The sequence below is a fragment of the Bufo bufo genome, chromosome 6 (assembly GCF_905171765.1).
Source record: "Bufo bufo chromosome 6, aBufBuf1.1, whole genome shotgun sequence".
Taxonomy (NCBI): Eukaryota; Metazoa; Chordata; class Amphibia; order Anura; family Bufonidae; genus Bufo; species Bufo bufo.
This window is the reverse complement of record NC_053394.1, coordinates 369,281,081-369,292,618: the sequence shown is the minus strand read 5'-3', so window position 1 is coordinate 369,292,618 and position 11,538 is coordinate 369,281,081. Positions and strand designations below refer to the sequence as shown.

At 46.1% G+C, this 11,538-nt stretch overlaps 1 non-coding gene across 1 annotated transcript; it reads right to left on the bottom strand.

The window, feature by feature from the left end:
* Window positions 1-7,092: 7,092 nt before the first annotated feature.
* On the bottom strand, window positions 7,093-7,228 carry LOC121006679. Its single transcript, XR_005780362.1, has one exon. It is a non-coding gene; the product is annotated as a U8 small nucleolar RNA (small nucleolar RNA).
* Between the last annotated feature and the right edge of the window lie 4,310 nt (window positions 7,229-11,538).

The following is an 11,538-nucleotide window of genomic DNA, read 5'->3' as shown; positions in this document are numbered from 1 at the left end:
TGATTTTGTAAAATGTCACGGACATTTTTGTGAGCCTTATCAAACGTTGCGACAATTCTAGTCGAAACTCTTACAGCGCCAAAGCCATAGCACACCACAGTGCGGCTTTTTGTCCTGACACAGTTATTAAATAGCTCCTGAAGATACGTGACAATTACAAGTCACGGTGAAACGCGTAGAGCTGTTGCTTATTACTTGGACACGGCTCTCTAGGCAGGGCTGCACTTGCTGCAGTATTCTATCCTATAGCCTTGGAGTGTGTATGTGATGTATGGATGGTAGCCAAAATATACTGGCTATGAGTGACTGCAATAAGCCATAATTACTGGCTGCGGATATATGGTTTACTTATATACTGGCCGCAGGCTGCACATATAGACTAGCCTGGACTCCTATACAGCATAAGGAGATATATATTAGTCCATTGAGATTTCTATTTGCCACACCAGGGAGATCTTTAGTATCCAGCTATTTTGCGACCCTACCACTAGGTGGCATAACCATATCTGCATATAATCATCAGGGTCACTGCAATACACACATGTGTGTCCATTCACATCGATTTCCGTGCCCTTTACTCTGACTTGCTCTTTTATAGCAACTACTAGCTAGCAAGTTGAGGTTCTAGCCCAGTCTCTCAACTGCACAGAGGAGTTATTTGTTACCCCTCCCTGTGCAGCTTGGAGATTGGTTGCCTGATGGTCACAGACAGTGACATATAGGCTTTCTTGCCCCCTTTTAAACAGACTTTTAATAAAGGTTTTGTTTCTTTAATTTTAACGTTCATCAGGCTGTGATATTATTACTATTTTGGAACGTCTACTTATTCAAATCTATTTAGTGTGAATTTATTTTGAATCTATTCGAGTCTGGGGAATGGCAAGCTTTTTGTCCCATGATCTGAGCTCCGAAGGCTGGCTAGGGGACCCTAAGGAGGTGTTCTCCGAAAAAGAGCTACCTACACAATCGATTCAAACTAGTGTTACTGCCTCTTTCAAAAACTTGAATAGGGTTTATAAAAACAACGTTAAATGTTGGTGGGAAGTGCAAACACTTGACACTTATCTTAAAAACAATATAGTGCCTAGGGGCTTGAGAAACTCAATCCTCCCAGTTACTAGACTACGGTCTCCTGAGTTTCTCAAAAGGTGGGAGCAGGAATCCATTGCGGGCTCCCTCCGTTTGATGAAACTATTGGCAGAGGAAGAACGGAAGCATCTATCCAACAGTGAGGCTGAACTGAAGGAGGCTGTCGCACAGGCTCAGAAATTCAGTGACCACACTGACTTTACCAAGAAAGAATCCCTATTACAGCAGAATATTGAGCGATTCACCTGCCAAGTGAAGGAGAGAAAACATAATCTGTTTAATAGGGATATCAGCAACTTTAGGGAGGGCCGCATCTTTGATTTTGGACCCAAGCGTCCAGTTGCGGCTGAGTTGGACACAGAAGTGTCGTCCTCTGAATGTGACACGGACGCCGAACAGGCGAGTGGATCTACAAGAGGACGGGGGGGGTATAGACGAGGAGCTCGTAGAGCTCGCAGCTCCCAGCAGGGAGGTAGATCTGGGAGAGGTTCCCGTGGAGGTTTTTTAGATTTCCCACCGGTGTCAGACTATCTATTGCGCCAGAAAAAGCTCCCTAGGCCCCCAAGTAGATGAACTTCAAGTTATCAATTTGTCTAAACGTGCACTTTCTACCACAGAGATGGGGCTTCTCAAGAGAGGACTCTCATTTGTACCCCTTCAAAAATTTAACTTATTCAACTGGGTGAAAGATTTGCAGCTTTTTGCACGTAGATTAAAATGTAGAAAGTTTTTTAAAATCCATGGCAGGAGAAGATGTCATGAGCTGGGCATTGAGGTAGAGGATTTACAGGATGTCCAGCTGTTGGCAGGATTATCTGAAGAGGGTGACAGAATGATAGGGGATGGTCCATTTACGGATCTGAGGAATCCATCCAAAATATTCCCCCCTGTCAGTGATAGTACCCCAATTGATACCTTCCTACATGTAGTCACACAGGACCTCCAGAAATTAGAGGATATACCCCTGGGAAGGGATAACCTGACTACAGCTGAGAGACAATACTTGGAGGTACTCGAGAGGGATATGTCTATTGTTATCAAGCCCTCCGACAAAGGAGGCAACATTGTCGTGATGGAGCAGGAGGACTATCGTCTAATGTGTCTCCGCCTACTTGAGGACCCTAAACTTATAGACGTCTCTCAACCAACCCTACCCCTATATTCAGGCATGAGCTTGCGACTTTGTTGAATCAAGCTTTTGATGACAGGCTTATCAGCAAAAATGAACTGGCTTACTTGCTTCCTACAGCCCCAGTTGTAGCCACATTTTATAGTCTGCCCAAACTGCACAAATTAGGACCAGTGCTGATGGGCAGACCCATCGTCTCGGGCATAGGCGGTCTCACTGCGAATGTGAGCACGTATTTGGACATCATTTTGCGTCCATTTGTGACGTCATTACCGTCCTATGCCCGAGACACGATGGATGTGCTACAACGGTTGGATGGGATTCAGTGTGAGGAAGGTGTTCTCCTCACTAGTTTGGATGTTGAGGCCTTGTACAGCTCTATACCCCATGACTCTGGGTGTAGGGCTGTCGAGGCCTTCATCCAACAGAGAGGTGAACATTGTCACCGGCATAACATCTTCCTTTTACAATTGTTGGATTTTGTCCTCAAACACAACGTCTTTCTCTTTGATCAACACATCTACCACCAGCTCAGGGGCGTTGCAATGGGCAGTCCCTGTGCCCCGACGTTTGCCAATCTGTACCTGGGCTGGTGGGAGAGGGAAGTTGTGTTTGGTGATGATATTGAGCAGTATACATCGTGTGTGCAAATGTGGATTAGGTACATTGATGTTGTGCTGATACTGTGGAAAGGGACACGAGAACACTTTAAGGCGTTTGTGGCGGCACTAAATGTGAATCAGATGGGTTTATTTTTCACATCTGAAGTACAAGAACAACAAATTGCGTTTTTGGATTTGATGATCTCCATTGGCACCGACAGAAAAATTACCACTAACCTATTTAGGAAGAAAACCTCGACCAATAATCTCCTACATTGGGAAAGTGGTCACCCCCTGGCCCTAAAAAGAGGTATCCCGAAGGGACAGTACCTTAGGGCCAGGAGGAACTGTTTGGAGCTAGGTGATTTTAGAGCCGCTGCATCTGACCTTAGAGGTCGATTCACAAATCGGGGGTATCCACAATATACTCTGAAACAAGCGTTCCATCACTCTATGAGTACAGCTCGCACCCAACTCTTGGTTCCAAAACCAAGAAGCATCGAAGACCTTACGCCTAGAATTGTCGCAACGTTTGATAAGGCTCACAAAAATGTCCGTGACATTTTACAAAATCATTGGTCCATATTGCAATCTGACCCAGACATTGGGGGATCAATTCCGGATTATCCTTCAATTACGTACCGACGTAGTTCTAATCTACGTGACCACTTGGTACACAGTTTATACACACAACCTAAGTCTGAAACCTGGTTGAAAAATACCCTAAAGGGCACTTTTCCCTGTGGTTCATGTATTATGTGCAGGAACGTCCTGAGAGGCGGATTCTTTACCAGCCATACAACAGGAAAAAAGTACAATATATACGTTCGTTCATCAGGTGTACTTCTATGGGTATTGTGTATTTGATCAGTTGCCAATGTGGGTCACAATACGTCGGTAAAACAAGGCGTGAATTGAGACGTAGATTTGGCGAACATATGTCTGATATCCGGAATAAACGGGACACATCAGTGGCACGCCACGTATGTGAGATGCATGACGGTGACCCTGGTGTGTTGAAAGTACAGGGGATTGAACAGGTACAGATATCAATCCGTGGAGGTGATATCGACATACCCCTATTACGAAAAGAAGCAATGTGGACCTATAAGTTGCGGACAGTTCAGCCACAAGGGTTAAACGAGGCCATATCATTTGCCAGTTTCATCTAATGTAGAAGCTACACTATCTACATGAGGATGTGCCTCATCTTATATTAGAGTTTATCCCCTATATGCTGCTTCATGATATTACGTTTTTTTCCATTTTTTCTCTACTTTTTCTTTTGATGTAGCTGTGCATACATTGATAGGCATTCATGTACACTGGTCATACAACTCATATGTTCAGATGTGTGTATATATTGATAGGCACGCTGGCCATGTATCCTATATGCTCAGCTGTGATTCAGCTATGTATGTATCTGGGCATGTGTTCTGTGTACACTGGACAGCTGCATACTACAGTGACACTGTCAGAGTTTATTGTTGTATTGGGTTGCCCCTCCCCTCCGGTCACATGTGATCAGATGGGGATCGGCACTTACTTTGTCCGGCTAACACATATTCCGATGGATCGCTGCCAGTGGACACGCTTGGGATCAGGTGACAATATGAGGGCCGCGATCATCATTCCCCCTTCTACTGCGGTAATGCGTCAGATGCTCCAGGAAGGGTAAGAATCATAAAGGCATCGGCCGGTCAGAGGGCGGAGCTATCGAGCCCGCCCCTCACCTCTGATTGGAGATGTTCGTGGCACACCCCTCCTGATAGGCGGGACTTTGGCCATATGAACTCGGCGTTGTATCGGCCGCGCTCGGCCATCACAGCGCCAAAGCCATAGCACACCACAGTGCGGCTTTTTGTCTTGACACAGTTATTAAATAGCTCCTGAAGATACGTGACAATTACAAGTCACGGTGAAACGCGTAGAGCTGTTGCTTATTACTTGGACACGGCTCTCTAGGCAGGGTTGCACTTGCTGCAGTATTCTATCCTATAGCCTTGGAGTGTGTATGTGATGTATGGATGGTAGCCAAAATATACTGGCTACAGGTGTGTGGATGGAGCCAAAATATACTGGCTATGAGTGACTGCAATAAGCCATAATTACTGGCTGCGGATATATGGTTTACTTATATACTGGCCGCAGGCTGCACATATAGACTAGCCTGGACTCCTATACAGCATAAGGAGATATATATTAGTCCATTGAGATTTCTATTTGCCACACCAGGGAGATCTTTAGTATCCAGCTATTTTGCGACCCTACCACTAGGTGGCATAACCATATCTGCATATAATCATCAGGGTCACTGCAATACACACATGTGTGTCCATTCACATCGATTTCCGTGCCCTTTACTCTGACTTGCTCTTTTATAGCAACTACTAGCTAGCAAGTTGAGGTTCTAGCCCAGTCTCTCAACTGCAGAGAGGAGTTATTTGTTACCCCTCCCTGTGCAGCTTGGAGATTGGTTGCCTGATGGTCACAGACAGTGACATATAGGCTTTCTTGCCCCCTTTTAAACAGACTTTTAATAAAGGTTTTGTTTCTTTAATTTTAACGTTCATCAGGCTGTGATATTATTACTATTTTGGAACGTCTACTTATTCAAATCTATTTAGTGTGAATTTAAGGTACTGTGCCACCCTATATGAGTGGTGTGCACACAGGACAGTCTGTTGGCCTGTGGCCTCTCACACACTGGCATGCAACTGCAATATATATATAGAAAAAATTTATAAAAGCAGACTGATGTACCAGTCCTAAAAAGGGCTTTTTGGGGTGCTGTCAGGACGCTGTCCTTACAGCAGATGAGTCTTTGAGGACTGGAGTGGACACAGAACACGATTTCCCTATTAATTCAGCAGCAGCAGCTGCACTCTCCCTGCTCTAACTAACACTGCAGCTTCAGAATGAATCTAAGAGGGCTGCCGTTCTTGCTTTTTTTTTTTAGAGGAGGTGGGAGGGTCTGGGAGGGAGGGTATGCTGATTGGCTGGAATTTGTCTGCTGACTGTGAGGTACAGGGTCAAAGTTTGCTCAATGATGACGTATAGGGAGCGGACCGAACATCGCATATGTTCGCCCACCGCGGCGAACGCAATCAAGCGATGTTCGCCGGCGAATAGTTCGGGACATCTCTACCAGCCAGTCCTCCCTTCACACAGTATGTATTAACCACATTCAACAGTCCCTGCTGAAAGGGGTTTATAACTATTGTAAAGGGCCTTTCACAATAGTTATTAACCCCTCTCAGCAGTCCCCCATTCACAGTATTTATTAACCCCTTTCAGCAATTACCCGGCAGCACAGACCAGTTAGTAGTACCTAATTCCCCCCCTACCCTAGTTATTACAGTCAGTCCCCCCAATTGACCCGTGCCCCCCCCCCCACCCCCGATCCACTAGTGCTCACAACCTTGCCAACTTGGAACTGGCGGGGAGACAGGCAGGGTGTGAGGTGCTTCAGCAACCACTCACCTGTGTGGCTGCTCTTGCCAAGGCAGATCAAGTCCAACACGGAATAGCATCACCTGACATATGTGATAGGTGATGTACCGGGGCCCTCCATTGGTAAAGTTAGGCGGAGGCTTCCACCCAGCAATGAGCCACCAGCACTAATAGACCAGCTTGTAAAACGGCTAGGGCAGCACTAAAGCCCACCCATTACAGCCGTGATGTTGCCGGAAAAATTGCTAGGCGGAAGCCTCTGCCTAGCAGTGTAAAAAAATATAAGCAAAAAAAGCCCTTGCCCTGCATGATACAGCGCAGGGCAAGGGAGCGCATTGGAGTATGAAATGCTCGTATACTCATACCGGGGGGGGGTCTAAAAATGGGGGCATGTCCATGTTCAGCTCTGAACTCGGACGACCCCTTTAAAAGAAAGCAGAAAACAAATGGGCCATACGGGGATCGAACCAGCAACCTTGGCATTATTAGCAACATACTCTAACCTACTGAGCTAACCGGCCAGCTGTCTCCATAATGGGATCTCCCTCTTTATTATCTGGTCACATGATCCAGGAGGAAAGCACAATCCCCATTATCTGGTCACATGATCCAGGAGGAAAGCACAATCCCCATTATCTGGTCACATGATCCAGGAGGAAAGCACACACCCCACAGCAGGTCTGAGGCACAGTCCCTGTAATGTCCATTCACAGGAGACATTTCTATTACATTAACCCCACAGTCTGTGAGACAGTAACCATGACAACACCTCCTTCCTCTGCTCTTTTACACACTGATATGATCACCAGCAGGTGTAGGCTCAGAATGTCACACACCCCAAGTTGTCGGTTCAGGGCGGTGTCGGAGTTCGGTGTAATCACACACTCAGCCTCCTCCATTCATCATGTCTGTTTCTCCCGGAGGAGGAACAGGTAAGGATTGACCTCACTGACAATGCCCCCACACCACTCCCAGCAGCCGCCGCCCGTCCCGCGCTCTTCACCGACCTCAGGGCGAGGACGCAGCTTTGCTCTCACCGCTGTACGATAGCATCACAATGAGCGCGGGCTGCGGTCACGTGACGCCTCGGTCACCAACGTTACAAACCGTCACTCTCTGTCTCCTCACTCGGCTAATAAAGACCTATTGAAAACGTTTCATTTTGCTCAGCAATCGCTTCGCCCATAATGCACTGCGACTTGTGATTTGCATATAGTCTTTACGCGTTGACGTCAGTAAAGGGCATTACGTCGCTGCACTGACCATTCGGCCATATTACAAGAGGGCGTCCCTAGGTCACAGCGTCCTTCTGCCATATTAGAGAAGGGCATGATTCCTGTTGTTATGTGACTGTGAAGTATATTCGGCCATCTTATAAAAGGGCATTCGTTTGCAGTACGCAAACCTGCAGGGTATAGCGATGTGAGCTCACGGTTACTTAGGCAAACGAGGGTTGCTATGGGTTACTCACAGTTTGTAGGGAGACCCTGGGCAGGCGTACAGCAGTGATGGAGAGGCTGGCACAGAAGACCTCTGGGGAACTCTCTGTATATAGGGACCAGGCATGATGGTAGATGAGGTGCCCTGGGTGTTGCAGATGTTTAATGTGTCTAGGGCAAGGTCCCTTTAAGGTTCGTGACGACAGTGCCTGTAACGATGGCACACCGATTGATGATAGTAATAATAAGTGAGGAACACGTTGTTGTGGTGAACCAAACTTTCTTTACTGGAAACAGTTAACTTTATACAGTCTTTTGTAAGTTCCAGGTAATGCAGCAGTAATAAGCAGGCTTTCACATCAATGACAGGTACAATGTTCTTTGCAAGATACTCAGAGGGTAAAACAACACTTACAGACCAGGCTGCACTCTTCTCCTCAGAAATCCTGTGCACTATTCCTCAGAACTCCAGGCTGTCTTTATCCCAAGGCCCGTATGTCCTAATGCTGGCTTTATCCTTGGTAGAAAACTTCCTCAGATATACACTCACCTAAAGAATTATTAGGAACACCATACTAATACGGTGTTGGACCACCTTTTGCCTTCAGAACTGCCTTAATTCTACGTGGCATTAATTCAACAAGGTGCTGATAGCTTTCTTTAGAAATGTTGGCCCATATTGATAGAATAGCATCTTGCAGTTGATGGAGATTTGAGGGATGCACATCCAGGGCACGAAGCTCCCGTTCCACCACATCCCAAAGATGCTCTATTGGGTTGAGATCTGGTGACTGTGGGGGCCATTTTAGTACAGTAAACTCATTGTCATGTTCAAGAAACCAATTTGAAATGATTCGAGCTTTGTGACATGGTGCATTATCCTGCTGGAAGTAGCCATCAGAGGATGGATACATGTTATCATTCTGTTTACGCCAAATTCGGACTCTACCATTTGAATGTCTCAACAGAAATCGAGACTCATCAGACCAGGCAACATTTTTCCAGTCTTCAACAGTCCAATTTTGGTGAGCTCGTGCAAATTGTAGCCTCTTTTTCCAATTTGTAGTGGAGATGAGTGGTACCCAGTAGGGTCTTCTGCTGTTGTAGCCCATCCGCCTCAAGGTTGTGCGTGTTGTGGCATCACAAATGCTTTGCTGCATACCTCGGTTGTAACGAATGGTTATTTCAGTCAACGTTGCTCTTCTATCAGCTTGAATCAGTCGGCCCATTCTCCTCTGACCTCTAGCATCCACAAGGCATTTTTGCCCACAGGACTGCCGCATACTGGATGTTTTTCCCTTTTCACACCATTCTTTGTAAACCCTAGAAATGGTTGTGCGTGAAAATCCCAGTAACTGAGCAGATTGTGAAATACTCAGACCGGCCCATCTGGCACCAACAACCATGCCACGCTCAAAATTGCTTAAATCACCTTTCTTTCCCATTCTGACATTCAGTTTGGAGTTCAGGAGATTGTCTTGACCAGGACCACACCCCTAAATGCATTGAAGCAACTGCCATGTGATTGGTTGACTAGATAATTGCATTAATGAGAAATAGAACAGGTGTTCCTAATAATTCTTTAGGTGAGTGTATATCCTTGCTTTAGGTAAAAAATCCTTCTGCCTTTCAGCTTACTTGTCTGGCTGGTATATTAGCTCTGCTCTGCTTGTGGGAACTTGGTTTCTCAGGAGGCAACTCTTCCCCTGGTGACAAATCTTCTGAGCTAACTCTGGCTCAACATACTCAGGCTGTTAAGTCTGCACTCACTAGCCTCCTGGATTACACTACCCTTTCCTGTCTGGGCCTAACTATATATATTAAGGGTTCCCTAGCTCCCTCTAATGACTAGGAGGAGGAACTACACCCTAACAGGCCTGATACACAGATAAACAGGAAAATATGCATAAAACATCATATCAACACAAATGTCATATTAACCTTTGTGTAGTGCCCACATTTACCTAGTGGGACACTACATACCCCGTTGCTGTGACGTTGCCCGTCCTCGGCGCAACATAAGGGGCCCGCCCAGCAGGAAACCGCAGCCTGAAAGACAAAACGAAAAGCAGGCATATACGATAGTCACCATTGTTACAGTACAAATATATCAAGCAGTTCCTCTGGAAAGGGGCGTCATTCTCTTCTCTCAGTATAGTATAAGGGAACAGGGGCGCTGACCTGCTACAGCGTATAAAGGATAACCAGGATAGTCCATAATGATAATCCATAACGACAATTATAGAAAGTGCAAACATGAGGTAAGTTCCTGGAGGCTCAAAGAACAAAATGAGTCCGTACCCGGGTCTTATAAATAGTTAAACAGGGGTTTCCCGGGAGGGTCTACTTGGGCCCACAATGTAGTCCCTGAATCTCACAGGTGGGTGCCCCTTAGTAGACCGTGTGTACCTTCTTACTGGCAGAGGTTCTTCCTGCCTTGGTTCAGGAGGGTCAGAGGAGTCCACAGGCTCTGGAGCTCTTTCAGGTACACTCTGGGACAGGTCATCCTGAGGTGGAGGACTAGCAGGAGCTGAAGTGGGTTCATCCTGGGGTTGAGAACCAGCAGGAACTGGAGCTGGTACTACCAAGTTCAACCAGAGTGTGAGGAACCAATGAAGTGGCTCTTTATCATGTATCAGGTTCTCAACAGCCTGTATAAGATCAGCAGGTTGGGCTGGCAACTCGGGCTCAGGAGACTCCTGCTCAATGTCCTCTGCTGCAATTTCTCCTTCTAGGCAGGGTTTTAAACGATTCCTGTGTACAATTTGGGAGCCTTCATCTTCTCTGTAAATTTGATAAATATGGGCCTTAGCATTAGGGATGGCAGAAATGACATAGGGAGTCCTTTCCCACTTACCTTCCAATTTACTGGTTTGGTGGTTAATTTTTAACCACACCATGTCTCCTATAGCTAGAGGCCCTGCATGAGCAGCCAGGTCATAGTCTTTCTGCTGTTGCTCCCGGGCATTTTCCATGCACTCCTGGACAATCTCCTTAGCATTGAGGAGACGCCTTTGATGCTCCACTACCCAATCAGTTTTTGGTAGTGGATTGATGACATCAGGCACCTCAACATTCAGGAAGTGGTCAGCAGGTAACCTCCCTCGACCGCCCAACATCAGATAGAAGGGTGTCTACCCGGTCGAGCAGTGAATTGTATTGTTGTAAGTATACATGAGTTGTGGCAGCAGAGTAGGCCAATTACCCTTGTCTCAGGGAGTACTGCTCTCAGCATTTCAATGAGAGCTTGATTCATCTTTTCACAGAGTCCGTTACCTTGCGGATGATAGGCGGTGGTCCGGACTTTCTGGCAATTATGCAGCAGGCACATCTCCTGGAACAGCTGTGATTCAAACGCGGACCCCTGGTCGGTGAGGATCCTCTCTGGGCAGCCGTAGGGCAGGAGGAAATGCTTCCAGAATGCCTCCGCCGCAGTTTGGCTGTCAGGTCTTTCACAGGCACTGCTACGACAAACTTAGTGAAGTGATAAATAATGGTCATGGCATAAGTACAGTACAGACCAAAAGTTTGGACACACCTTCTAATTCAAAGAGTTTTCTTTATTTTCATGACTATGAAAATTGTAGATTCACACTGAAGGCATCAAAACTATGAATTAACACATGTGGGATTATGAACATAACAAACAAGTGTGAAACAACTGAAAATATGTCATATTCTAGGTTCTTCAAAGTAGCCACCTTTTGCTTTGATTACTGCTTTGCACACTTTTGGTATTCTCTTGATTAGCTTCAAGAGGTAGTCCCCTGAAATGGTTTTCACTTCACAGGTGTGCCCTGTCAGGTTTAATAAGTGGGATTTCTTG